The sequence below is a fragment of the Arvicanthis niloticus genome, chromosome 5 (genome assembly GCF_011762505.2).
Source record: "Arvicanthis niloticus isolate mArvNil1 chromosome 5, mArvNil1.pat.X, whole genome shotgun sequence".
In the NCBI taxonomy this organism is placed as follows: domain Eukaryota; kingdom Metazoa; phylum Chordata; class Mammalia; order Rodentia; family Muridae; genus Arvicanthis; species Arvicanthis niloticus.
This window is the reverse complement of record NC_047662.1, coordinates 39,644,349-39,659,555: the sequence shown is the minus strand read 5'-3', so window position 1 is coordinate 39,659,555 and position 15,207 is coordinate 39,644,349. Positions and strand designations below refer to the sequence as shown.

The following is a 15,207-nucleotide window of genomic DNA, read 5'->3' as shown; positions in this document are numbered from 1 at the left end:
AACTCCATGGACATGTCTTAGCATTTCATTTATAAACACCATTAAAAAAACCATGACTTTACCAAATCTGTGTGTATATTTCCTCTTAGACATTTACTAATGGCATCTGTCGATTTTCAGATATAGAGCACTGCTAGAGCTCATTTTAGAGAAATATTTTGTTTCTTTAGTCAAGTTTAGAAAGCTCTGTATATTCTGGGAGGCCTATGTCTAGCCTGTGTATGCTCTTTGGTTGGTAGTTCAGACTCTGAGAGCCCTAAGAGTCCAAATTAGTTAACTCTGTTGGTCTTTCTGTGCAGTTCCTATTCCCTTTTGAGCCCATCATCTTTCTTCCTATTCTTTTGCAAGAGACCCCAAGCTCATTCCACTCTTTGGATGTAGGTATCATCATCTGTCTGAGTCAGCTGCTGAGTGGAGCATCTCAGAAGACAGCCATGCTATACTTGTGTCTACAAGCATAACAGAGTATTATTAATACTGTCAGCAGTTGGTGCTCACCTATGGGATGGGTCTCAATTTGGGCTGTTACTGGTTAGCCATCTCCTCAATCTCTTCTCCATCTTTTGACCCAACATTTCTTGTAGACAGTGTACATTTTGGGACAAAATTTTGTGGATGGGTTGGTGTCCCTCTTGCTTGACTATGGTTCCTACATGGCAACAGGAGGTGACCTCTTCAGGTTATATATCCCCAATGTTGTGAGTCATAGCTAAGGCTACTTCTATTGATTATTGGCTGCCTCACTTATCCCAGGTCTCTGTCTCATCCTGGACATGCCCCACACCTACCCTTCCAAGGCAGTTGCAAATTATTATTCATTCTCATGGCCATCTGTCCATCTCTCCTGTCCATCTCCAGACCTGATCCTGAACCCCAGATTTGTCTCCCCATTCCCTCTTCCTCCCAGTTTGCTCCCTCCATCTGCCTCTTATGACTATTTTATTCCCTGATCTATGTGAGAGTTAAGCATCCTCCCTTTGGCCTGCCTTCTTGTTTAGCTTCTTTGGGTCCATGGAGTTTGGCATGGGAATCCTTCATTTTATGGCTGATTTCTACTTATAAGTGAATGCATACCATGCATGTCCTTTTGGGACAGAGTTACCTCACTTGGGATGATATTCTCTTTTTATAATTTTTTATTGGATGTTTTGTTTATTTACAATAGAGATGTCATCTCCTTTCCCCATTTCCCCTCCCATCCCACATCCTTTTTCTTGCTTTTATACCATCTTAATTACATGCATGTGTTGAGCTTAGTTCTAGGTTGAGGGTCTAGCAATATAATGCAAATATTTGAGGAACAAGCAAGACAATAATCACAAATAGTCAAAGAACAAGCAAGGCATTAAACCCAATTGTCTGAAGCCTACTTCCTTGTTCTAGCCTAATATTTAAATACCTGCCTGAAATTACTTCCTTGTTCTAGCCTAAGATTTAGATACCTGCCTGAAATTACTTCTTTGTTCTAGCCTAATATTTAGATTCCTGCCTGAAATTACTTTGTTCTAGCCTAAGACTTAGATTCCTGTCCAAAATTACTTCTTTGCTCTAGCCTAATGTCATATTCCTGCCTGAAGCCTACTTCCTTGTCCATGGCCAATGTCATATTCCTGATAAGCAATCCATTTCCTTGTCCTTGACCCATGTCAGATTCTTGCCAAGCAGCCCCAAAGAGTCTCTGCCTCTCTCCATTTTTTATTTCATTAACAAGACTGAGCCTGTCTTAAGTCATTCTGACAAGAATGCTTTCCTTACTTGTCATGGAATATGCATTATCAAGAGCCATGCACTTATGTCTTAGGTTGGTAAGGCTCTGCAGAATCTTACCTGTCCTCAGCTTGCTAGCCTATTAATTTAATAATTCTGTCTGGGAATTCATTTTCAGGTTCAAGCCATGTGCTTTTGGCTACCAACATGTTGTTGCTGTTAAAGACAAGCTTTAACACAATGGGCAGGGATAAAAGTATTCCCAGGACAAAAAGGGCTAGCATGTTCAAGCTATATATGCCATTCTTGAAGCTTGAAATACTGACCTCAGGCCATGGATAAATTCACCTGCAGTATCTACAGCATTTAAGATCAGCAGAACAGCATTCTTGAAATTCATAAGCTTCCTATGTATCATTAAAACATCCAGAGAAGTGTTAGAATTATGCCAAATACACTACAAGTGTCTTTAAACTTCTTCCTAATTATAATGACTACCACTGTAAAGTTTAGAACTAACATGAATCCAACAATATCTGTTATGACAAAGACTCCTTACCCTTAAATTCTGAACTTCTTTCCAATAATTTGAATAGGATAAAGAGCATCAATTCATTCTTCCAAATGCCTATCTAAATCCTTTTGAATATTCAACACATTAGTAACATTTTTTTTTGCTAAATGATTAACAAAAGTGGCTCTCCTAACTTTTTTTGTCACAGCAATTGCAGAAGCTATGATGCTAGCAATTAATGTAATTAAAGCTGTTATATCAGCAATAATTAAGCCCACTGCCCTCTTGCTTCTGCTTAAAGCCTGATTCATTTCTTCCAGTACTCAACAGAAACTGAGGAAATTCAGAAAATCATCAGATCCTACTACAAAAGCCTATACTCAACAAAACTGGAGAATCTGAATGAAATGGACAATTTTTTAGACAGATACCAGATACCAAAGTTAAACCAGGATCAGATAAACCATCTAAATAGTCCTATAACCCCTAAAGAAATAGCAGCAGTCATTAAAATCTCCTTACCAAAAAAAAGACCAGGACCAGATGGTTTTAGTATAGAATTCTATCAGACCTTCCAAGCAGACCTAATACCAATTCTCTATAAACTGTTCTACAAAATAGAAATAGAAGGAACACTGCCCAATTTGTTCTCTGAAGCCACAATTATGTTCATACCTAAACCACACAAAGACCCAACAATAAAAGAGAACTTCAGACCAATCTCCCTTATGAATATCAATGCAAAATACTCAATAAAATTCTTGCAAACCAAATCCAGGAACATACCAAAACAATCATCTACCATAACCAAGTAGGCTTTATCCCAGGAATGCAGGGATGGTTCAATATTTGGAAATCCATCAATGTAATCCACTATATAAACAAACTCAAAGGAAAAAAACCACATGATCATCTCACTAGATGCTGAGAAAGCATTTGACAAAATTCAACACCCCTTCATGGTAAAAGTCTTAGAAAGAACAGGAATCCAAGGCCCATACCTAAACATAGTAACAGCAACAGCCAACATCGAACTAAATGGAGAGAAAATTAAAGCAATTCCACTAAAATCAGGGACTAAACTAGGGATGATATTCTTAAGTTCCATCCATTTGCCAGAAAAATTCATTTTGTCTTTGTGTTTAATAGCTGAATAGAATTCCATTGTGTAGATGTACACATTTTCTTTATGTGTTCTTCAGTTGAGGGACATCTAGGTTGTTTATGGTTTCAGGCTGTTACGAATAAAGCTTCTATGAATATAGTTGAGTAAATGTCTTTGTGGGATGGTGGATAACCTTTTGGAGAGATGCCCAGGAGTTGTATAACTGAGTCTTGAGGTAGAACTGTTCCCAGTTTTCTGACTAATTGCCAAATTGATTTCCAAATTGGTTGTACAACTTTACACTCCTACCAGCAATGCGGGAGCACTCCCCTTGATCTACATCTTCACCAGCATGTGCTATCTCTTGAGTTTTTTTTATCTTAGCCATTCTGATGAGTGTAAGATGGAACTTCAGATTTGTTTTGATTTGCATTTCCCTGATGACTTAAGACCTTAGACATTTCTTTAAGTACTTCTTAGTCATTTGAGATTCCTTTCTTGAGAATTCTCTGTTTATTTCTATACTCCACTTTTAAATTCAGTTATTTGGGTTGTTGGTGTCTAAATTCCTGTGTCTTTTATAAATTTTTTTTATTAGACTTCTGTCAGATATTGGTAAAGATCCTTTCCCAATCTGTAAGCTGCTGTTTTGTCTTATGGACAGTGTCATTTGCCTTACAGAAGCTTTGCAGTTTCACAAGACACCATTTATCAGTTGTAGATCTTAGAGCCTGAGCCATTGGTTCTGTTCAGGAAATTGTCTCAAGTGCATTCAAGGGTATTTTCTACTTTCTCTTCTATGAGATTTAGTGTATCCGGTTTCATGTTGAGGTCCTTGATCCAATTGAACTTGAGTTTTGTGCAGGGTGATAGATATGAATCTATTTGCAGCCTTTGACATGTGAACATTCAGTTAGACCACACCATTTGCTGAAGGGTTTTCTTTTCTCCATTGTATAGTTTTGACTTCTTTATAAAGAAATCCAAGTGCACATAGGTGTGTGGGTTTATTTCTGCATCTTTGATTTGATCCCATTGATCAACATGTCTGTTTCTATGTGAATATCATTTGATTTTTATCACTATTGCTTGGTAGTGCAGCTTGATGTCAGGGTTAGCAATTCCTCCAGTTCTTTTATTGTTCCGGATTATTTTGACCATCCATTGTTACTTGTTTTTCTATATGAAGATGAGAATTGTTCTTTCAAAGTATATAAAAAAACTGTGTTGGAATTTTGGTGGGGAATGCATTGAATCTGTAGATTGATTTTAATAAGATGGTCTTTTTTCTGTTAATCCTACCTATTCATAAGCATAGGAGATCTTTCCATCTTCTGATTTCTTCTTCAGTTTCTTTCTTTTTGTATGTGAAGTTCTTGTCATACAGATCATTCCCTTATTTGGTTAGGGGTACACCAACACTTTTTATATTATTTGCGGCTATTGTTAAAAGTGTTATTTCCCTAATTTTGTTCTTAGCTAATTAATCATTCATATAAAGGAGGGCGACTGATTTCTTTGAGTTACTTTTGTACCAGCCACTTTGCTGAAGTTATTAATGAGCTGCAGGATTTCTCTGGTACAGTTTTTGGGGTTGCTATGTATACTATCATATCATCTGCAAATAGCAATTCTTTGATTTCTTTCTTTCTAATTTGTATCCCCTTTATCTCCTTAATTGTCTTATTTCTCTATGTAGAACTCCAAGTACTATATTAAATAGACATGGAGAAAGTGCACAGCTTTGTCTTGTCCCTGGTTTTAGTGCAATTGTTTCAAGTTTCTCTCCATTTAATTTGATGCTGACTTTTGGTTGGACCTAGGCCTCCCTGCACATATGTACTAGATGATCTTCAGCTTGGTCTTCATGTGGGCTATCCCAAAAGCTATTACCTGTCTATGGGATATATTCTAGCTGGGCTGCCTTGTCTGGCCTCAGTGTTAGATTCCAATACCAATTCAATGTCTTAATGATATTTTCTACGAGTCTTTAGGACTGTTTAATTGTAATCTATTTTTACCTAATGTGGGATTAATTCATTTTTCTAATCTTGATGTTTATCTGGGGAGTGATAGGTAAGGATGACTTGTGTGTGTGCATGTGCATGCAAATGTGTGACATGTGTACACACTGTTATATGTTCCTACGTAGATGAGAGGTTGACATCAAATGTCTTTCTCTACTGTTATCTACCTTGATTTTTTGAGCCATGGTCTTAGTGAATATATGCACATACAAGAATTATGCTAAGGTCTATGATGGTATTTTAGAACTTTATTTTCTCTTTAATCTATGGATAGTTGTTCCTCTATTTCCAAGAAAAAAAATTAATTTCTAAAGGTTAATGCACTTGTACAATGCAAGGTAGCTGGAAATGATTGCAGCTAGGATTCAAATAGTTTTGATGATGAAAATATCTATACTTATTCCTACTATGTAATGATGGAAAGAAATTGAACATTTATTGAAACAGTAAGACATAGAAAATTTCAGAGAGGCAGGATGAATTTCAAATGCAACAGTGAAAAACTAAGTATAATTCAGTTCTTGAGAGAGTCATCATTTTGGTTTCCAAGTTCTGGTTCATTTCAGTCCTAAAAACAATGAGTTCTGAACATTAAGATCAAAGCCTGTAGCTATTTGAGAATGTGTCTGTGGTTTTGTAATCAAGGTGACCTTCCCACAGTTTATTTTAAAACAGAGCCAATGAACTTTAATAGGTATCTGTGGGCCGGATATTTATTACCAAGCTTGCTTCATGCTGATCTAGTTAAAGCCTTCTCTGCCCTTCTGAAGAAGAAAAAAAGCCCTAAAATGTTATGAAGCTATGCTTAGATGATAAGATGATAACATTTTAAGACAAATTCCCATCTTTTTTGACCTAAACAGAAATAAGAGGTTTGTGGAATTTGAAAAGAAAGTAGTAGACTAGTGAGTGAAAGGAAATCTTGATGTCTTAATCTGCCTATGTTAAATGACACCCAAGCTTTCCTGTTGACTGAATAACCCTCCCCACAAAAAAAAAATAGTAACAGAAAAGAGTTAAACATATCAGAAAGTAATTGTTCTCTAGAGCAGTCACTTCTACCAGATATCTTGATGACAGCAAATGTCAGATATATTTGGGGACACAGGATGTTATTGTATGGATGTCTTCTTTTATCAATATGTTAAGCCTTGCCTAAATTAATGATGTGGGAATTATTTGTCCATGTAAGACTCATGTTGATCATGGAGTTTCATAAACAGTTTTCACTATTTATCTCTCCTAATTTTATATATATATAAAATAATATATAATATATATATATAATATATATATAAAATATATATATATATTTCAGTCATATCAACCATCCCCAACACACTCCCTTAACATATATCTGCCCTTCCTTCCAACTTCATGGATTTTAAAAACTCAGACACAAAGTCTTATTAGAGATGCCCTTATGTGTATGCATGAAGAGTATTGACTGCCATGAACCACATACCAGTGACAGTCCCTTCCCAGACAAAAGTCCTCTCTCAGCAATCATCAACTGCCTAGCTGCTTTCTGGGTGACAGTCATTCTGACTAGGGTGAGATGAAATCTCAGCATAGCTTTGATTTGCATAAGTAAATCATAAGTAAAATATTAAACTTTTCTCACATAGAAAGCTATCATTACACTTGTTTTGAAGTTTTACTACAGAGCTTTCATACTTTAGTTATTTGGTTTATTTCTAGGTACTTTATTTAATTTTTGGTGGCTACTTCAAGTAAGATTGGTTTCCTGATTACTTTCTTATTAAGTTTGCTTTCGCTATGTGGGGTTCATATCCTGCTATTTTGCTAAAAGTGTTCATCTGCTATAAATGTCTTTTGTGAGTCTTAAGGGTCTTTTTTAGTATGAGATATCATCTGCAAATAAGGTTAATTTGATTTCTTCTTTATTTGCATTTATTCCACTTCTTTTTCTTCCTTTATTCCTCTTGTTAATTTTAAACCTTTTGAATAATAGAGGTGAGTTTGAACATTCCTCAACTCCCTGTTTTTAAAGGAAATGTTTTGAGTTTCTCCCATTCCATATAAAGTTGATTATAATTTTATCACAATTAACCTATTCTGTATTGCTATCCTATTGTTCTGCTGGTTTCTTCAGGGATTTTATCATATAGGAATGTTGAATTTTGTCAAATGTATGTTCTAAATCCATTAAGAAGAACATCTTATTTTTTTTGACTTTTGAGTCTACATATCTGCAGTAAGACATTATTGATTTGCATATGTGAACTATTATATGCAATCATAGAATGAGCCCAGTATGATTATGGCTTATTAACTTTAAATGTGTAGTTCAATTTAGTTTTCAAAAATTTTAATAGGGGTTTTTGTGTGAATCTCAACTAATCAAGGAAATCTTTTATTTTCAAATTTTCTTTTTATTTTAACTGTTTATATGCATGTATGTCTATGGATATGTGCATATATATTCAGTTGCCAAAAGAAGCCAACACCAGAATAGGGTGTTGGATAGCCTGAAGCTGGAGTTACAGTCAGTTGTGAGCCATCTGATATTCTGGAAATCAAACTTTAGTCCTTTGAGAGAGCAGTGTGCACTCTTAGGCTTTGAACCATCTATCCAGCTCATTTGTGTCTTTATTCAGTTTTAGTATCCAAGTTTTATAGTGAACTTAGAAATGTTCCTTACCTTTCAATTTTACATGGAAGTCTGGGGATCATTGTTTTAGTTCCTGTTTGTAGAGCTTTTAGAATAGAGCAGTAAATCCATCTAGTACCATGGTTTTCTTTTCAGGGAGAATTGTTACTACTGTTTAAATCTCATTGATCTTTGTAAATTGTTTATATCTTCTTGGCTTGTTTGGGTATACATGTCTTAAGTTCTGTCTATTTTTTTCTGGGTGTTTTTACATTTATTTATTGAAGTATGTATTTTAAAAGTATTCCCTGGTGATTTTAAAGCTTCCAGTTATATCTGATGTAATATCTTGTTTTCATCTCATTTTATTTGTCTTTCTTTCTTTTGAATACTTTGACACAGTTTGTTGATCTTGTCTATCCTTTCCAGGAGTTAACTAGCTGTTTTATTAATCTTTTGAATTGTCCTTTTGTTTGGCACTTTGTTAATTTTGCCACTGATTTTTAAATTTATTTCAGCAAAATTTGGTATTGGGTTTTCTCATTTTTTCAAGACTTTGGGATATATCATCATCTGCTTTCTTTAAGATTTCCCTGGTGGTTTTATGTGTTTACTTATAAACTTTCTTTTTGAACTGGTTTTATCAGAACTGAAAACGCTGGTAATCTGTATTTTATTTTTATTTGATTATAGAAACTTTTAATCTTTCTCTCCCTTGTTTTATTTAGGTTTCTCAAAAGCAAAAGAACTAAAAAAAATATGGGTTGTATTGGTATATTTACTCCTCCATCTGTAAAATGTACATGTTCATGTACACATGTTTGTGTGTTCATGCCAACAAAAAGGCATGTACAAACACACACACACACACACACAGAAATAATACTGATTTTGAAGTAAGATATTGAGAGAGAGAGAGGTTGAGAGATGGGGAGAGAGAAAAAGCATACTTATAATGGGATTCTGTGACTTTGCTTAGATATTTGGAGGCTGAATTATTCAGTGATGGCTATCTACATGTGTGAGAATGTGAAAACCTGGCAGATTCTTAGTCAATATAAGAATTCTTAGGAGAAAAGACAGGAGATTCATGGATAGTCAAGGGTGCAAGTCTTCAAGGAAAGTCTGAAAATTCTGGAAGTGAATTTTCCCAGGTGATAGCATTAACAGAAAAAAAATCTTGGGAAGATTGGAATGTGAATTTGTGCACTATCTGGCTTTATCTTTTCATATTTTCATTTCATCTGGACTACCAGCCTATTAAATGCAGTTATCCAAATTTATTACATCATCTCTGCCCTTTTGCTGCTTTTTCCATACATCATCTTTGGAAATACCTTCAAAGACATAGTCTAGTCAAGTTGGCAATAAAGCTTAATCATAAGAACTCTATATTATTCAATGACTCACAGATTATACAAAAATATCCTTTTAAATGTTCATATGTGTATACATTTTCTGTAGTTTGTAAAGTATTTTATAATCTGTTTCTATTATTATTTGATAATTTTTAAGATATCATTTAAAAATTCAGTATATTTTAAGGCTTGCAATGTCTCCTAAAACATAATTTATTTTAGACAAAGTTGTATGGCCTGCCAAAATCCTATATTTTGTAGCTATGGTTGGAGTCTTCTATAGATGTCTCTAAATCTACTTCATTTACAATACCACTTAACTCTAATATTGCTTTGCTCAACTTTTGTCTGAAAGATAAATCTAGAGTGAAAGCAGAATATTAAAGTCACCCATTCTAACTGTATTGAAAACTATCTCATCCTGTTAAAATAAAATTTGTTTAAGAAAACTCAGTGTATCTGTGTTTAGTGGATATATATTTATAATTTATATATGATCTTATGGGTTGTTCTTTGTATCAATCAGAAGTGTTTGTTTCTCAGACTAATTTTGATTTGAAGACTGTTTCTTTGGATATGAGTGTATCTCACTAAAAATTTATTACATTTACTTTTTTCTGTATGAGATTGTGTGTATACATTTACATGCTTGCCACAGCATGTATATAGAAGACATAGAACAATTTTCAGAAATCTCATTAAAATATCTGGATACAGACAATCTAATTTAGGCCTGCAGGCTTGGCACTAGCTCTTTTATCATCCAAGCCATCTTAGTGGCCAAAGGGTATATCTACTTTAGATAGTTAATATTGATTGACAAAACCCTGATTTGATTGAAAAAAAAAAAAACCCAGGAGTAAATCATGGTTCTGTGTGTATCTGTGAGAGCATTCCCAGAGGTAGTTAGAGCAAGAGGGCCTTGGTTTAACCAAATGATCAATTCAGAATGTGAATAGAGTTTGGGAAATGAACTTTGGAAAAGCAGACCTACTTGAGGGAATGCTGTATGACATTGTATGTTCTATCTCATGTTCCACTGAACAAAAATTATGAATTGAATATTCAGAAACCATGCACTAAAACAAATCTTCATTGTAATTTGTTCTCTAATGAATTTTGATGACAGTGATGGCAAAACTGACTAATATACTACTACTGCTTCTTTTCAAGTTCCTTTCTGAGAGAATACCCCTTTGTGTGTGTGTGTGTGTGTGTGTGTGTGTGTGTGTGTGTGTGTGTGTTTAAAATTGAATGACCTAATACGTTTTATTATTTGGACAGTTAAAATGATTTACATTCAGAGTTATTATTAAACTATGCAAAATTACTATATATAGCTACTGTGTTTCAGCATATACTATTTCACTTAGATAAAATACAAAACAAAATTAACCATTTTAAGTGATCTTGATACCATTTAACATTCATTATATTTTACTACCAGCACCCTTAATTTAGTTCAAAAGTATTTTACCACACAAATGAAAACTCAATATCATAACTAAAAGGTATTACCATTTCCCTGTCTAGACATGATTTCTTTATTCTTTTAATTGTTTATATATCCTTATTGGATTTTTCAAATATTGAAGGTAACCATATCTGCTGCTGTTTATCTCTTTTTAATTTATTTTTATATTTTATGATTCAATACATGAGTATTATATTTATATCATTTCTCTTCTCCCACCCCCAATTGTTTCAACACTTCCAGCTCCTTGACAAATTCATTATCTCTTTTAAATTATTATCATTACATATCTACACACAAACATGTATATATAACACCTACTGATTCTATTTACTGTTGTTCATCTATACAAATATATTTAAGTAGGACTGGCCACTTAAGGTTAGATAGTCCGTCAGGAGCTGGTCCCTGGGGGAAAACTGACTCTCCTTTTAGCAGTCATAGATTAGGTTTTCAACCAACTGTGGGACCTTGTGAAGTCTCTCTCATCGTCATTGACATGCTGACTGATACTGTTACTATGCAGTGAGGAGACTATATTGTTGAGATTTTATGGGTTCTACATCTCTGTCAAGTTTGAAGATATTATTTTTAGCAGGCATCCTTGTCCTCTGACGAGCCTTTGGTATAGAGATTCTATTATAGATATATATGTGGGGTTGGATACCTGATGGTAACGTTTTCTCTGTATTTTGACTAGATATGGATCTCTGTTATATTTTTCATTTGTTTGCCAAAAGAAGTTTCTTTTATGTGTTGTAAGAACTATTTTTCTGTAGATATAAGAGAAGGATTTAGAATACAGTTATAAATTATATAGGCTTAGAAAAATTGTAGTAGTATGTTCTCCTCTAGGGTTCATGGCCTAATCAGCCAAGTGTAGTTGGTTAGATTTACAAGTGCTAGGCATGATTTTCTTTGTATTGAGCTGATCTTAAGTACAAGTAGGTGTTGGTTAGCTCCAAGAGAAAAGTGTCTTTATTGCACCAGTGGAGCTACTTTATTTTCTTTTTCAACACTAGATCAAAATCAGTGCCTCAACTATGCTCTGCGTGCACTCTACTACAGAGTTTTATCTACTTCAGTGCCTACTTAAAAAACATATACAATTTCTTCTTCTTCGACCCTACTAGTCACTTAATAAATTCAATAAGATGTAACTTTTCTCCTTCTTTTCTTTATTGTTCACCTACCCATCATTTCCCATACTTTTGTTTCATGAATTTAAATATGTACATCATTACTAGCAATGTTAATCTAGTCTATTCTTTTAGTGGTAGAAATATATCAAACAGGTATATTAATGTATAATAGAAATCTTCAGAAGTAAAAACAACCAGAAAACAGAATTTGATCAATTTTATGTTACTCTATGAGGCACCTATATGTTACATAAGTCCTCACCTTTAAAGAAGATAGAGATTTAATTTCATTCTTATGGAATGACTGCAAGTGCTAAGGAGCATGTGACTTAGTATGGTTGTATATCATCCAGTCGTCATACTAGGCCTTTTATGGAAGTTAGATGTGATATTTGGATGACCAGAACACAGCTGTATTTAAAGGTAAATGGTATGTGCCATCCACTATAGTGTTCCTCTATATTATTAATGTTCTGATAATATTTAATGGTTCTATGTACATATATAACAATATTAATCCTTAAATAGTTAATCTGTTAGCATGTTAGTTATCCATTGCTATGGAAGTACTTCAAACCTTAGTGAGTTAACTCAACAAAAGTCTCTCTACCAGCCATTTGATCTGGACTCTGTTCGGCAGCTCTGTTAGTCTCATGTGGGATTCATTACATGACAATAATTATGTGGAGGTCAGCTTGGTCTGATGATATAAGATGTCTCATTTCCAAGTCTTGGGTGTTATCTAAGGTAACTCACTTTCTCTTCATTTGACCTCCAGTTCTTCCCATAAAGACAGAAAGATTCTAGCAACACCAAAGAGATGACAGGAGTTTTCATGCCCAGCTTCAGATGTCAGAATGTCTCTTCTACTACTTTGTAGTTATCAAAGCTATTCACAAGACCCAGCCAAACTCAAAGGTTGTGAAATAGGCTCTATGAGAATACTATAAATATGACATCTTGAAAAATCATGGAGGTTTGATCATTGACAGCCATTATTGTGTCAATTCACCAGACATAGCAACTAATTTTTTATGTTTGTAAAGGGCCAAGCATAAGTATTCTTTCAAAAGTTCTTTAAAGTGAAGGAACCAAATCAACCATAGTCACAATTTTGCTGCCCATAGACAGTGTACAGATAATACATGTAAATGTTCTTATTTTCACCTGAATAATGGTTCCAGAAGTATGATCAATGACTGCAGCATAGCTCTGTGACCTAAAATCTTCTCTCTTTTCTAGTACTCTTTTATATCCTTAAGGCAGCAGTCTCTTCTTTTTTTTGTGCTTGCCTTCTGTAAACTACAACTGTGTAGGATTTAATATATCACCCATGCATTTTCCTAGGCTAGCCATGAAAATGTACCTTTTTAAAGCTCAATTTCTCCAGTGTAGTCCACTTCATGCTGTCTATGCCTCAGTGAGAGACCTCTACTCACCCTTGTGCACACTACCCTAAATCAACTTATTAGGTCACAATATTCTTAAAAAGACATAAAAGGTAAGAGGTAGACTTCTTGAGAAGGTACATAGAGAGACTGGGATGAGAAAGGGTAAGAAGACAGGGGTATAATCAAAACATTATATGTATATATGAATTTATCAGGAAATCCATCCTTAAAAATAAAAAAAAAATGGGGGTGGGGAATGGAGAAAAAAAGAAAAATGAAATACAAAATGTCATTTTGCTTATCTAAGAGTAAGGTAGTTTCACACACATACACTTTTAATAATGTTAATTAATTAGTTGTTAATTAATTAGTAACTAGTTAATCGTTCCATTCAAAGTTGTTTCTAGTACTCTATGCAGAATTCAAGACTCCTCCTCTGCACTCCTCTAGCCTCCTCCAGAGAATGCAGATCATGTATTTATTATGCTAAATGGAAACTATAATAAAGCTCTGCTTTACTCACTGTTATATTCCCAGTGTCTAAACATAATAGATACCACATAAGCATTGGGTAAATAAATGGACATTGTCTTATTTAATAGTATACAAGACTCTTGAGAGCAAGGAGTAGTCTCATTCTATAGTTTCATCTTTATGAGAAGACAGACTGCATCTGAGTCTTCCTTGATTGTTACTGAAGCACCAAGCACCAGGACATCTACTGGAGCTGTGTGACCTGAATCTTTATTTCTAGTACCCAGTCTGTACTTCAGACACAGTGGATAGATGCTCAGTGAACATCTGTGAAATTAATGGATCAGTGACTGAAATTAATGAATCAGTGAATTTATGAATTTTTAAACTTGTCCTATTATTAAAGTAATATAGAGTAACTTAGGGTAGATGACAATTGCCATAATCTAATAGCCAAATGTTGGGTGGAAATAATGACAGCATCATAATTTTGTCCATATGATGTCAAAACCTACAAGGACCTTCAAACTTTCAAAGTATTTTGTTTGTATATTTCAACATGTTCTTTTTACTTTAGAAATGCAGGCATTTATTATTTTTCCATAATGTTAAGGGCATCAGAAAGGCAAAATATTATTTTTAAGAGATATACATATGTCTCAAATGAATATGGTTACAATATTAAGGATAGTATAAAATATACAATGTACATTCAAAAAATGAGTGAGCAGATTATTGTAGCAATCTAATAAGAAGTAATAGTTGAACAGTAGAATGACAAGAGAGCATGTGAAAAATTCTCAAACTCAGGAGAGACTGGGTGTAAAATTGGTAAGACAAATTAATTACTTATATATTGGCCATGTGAACTGTAAAAGAAATTTGAAAATGCCAGTAGCATCTCTCTGTTTTGTTTGTCTCCTCCATTGGAACTGACTTCTAAAACAAGAGCCCCATCCAATTTGTTCCTGATGCCTCACACTGGGCCTGAGACATAGATATTCAGCAAAAATATACTTAAATAGTAAAGAAATCATTTTTCACTAGGCAGAGAATGGAAAGAGCAATATTCAGGAATCAATACCCACAGAGAAAGACCAGTGGGTCTATATCTAATGGACTATAGTTTATGGAAGGACTGGCATGAGTGAGACAGTACCAGACAGATTATTAAAGAGTACGATACAGAGAAACAGTCAGACTTGGGACATAAGATAGCATCCCTGCCTTAGGAAGTAAAGATGTAAAGTAGTTTTAAGTTAAGAGAAAGCCAGTGAACAGTTTTGAGTTCAGATTCTTGGCCAGTATGCAATGCTTAGGTCCTTATTCTTGCTCTCACACCTTTAACTGTAGGATTTTATTTGGGTAGTTACTTAACACCTTAAACTTTGTAGTTTCCTT

General features: G+C 34.3%; 1 protein-coding gene across 1 annotated transcript in view; it reads left to right on the top strand.

The window, feature by feature from the left end:
• LOC117709061 (AGBL carboxypeptidase 4) overlaps positions 1 to 15,207 on the top strand; it is a 959,025-nt gene that overhangs the window by 493,041 nt on the left and 450,777 nt on the right. The gene's annotated exons all lie outside the window — the stretch shown is intronic.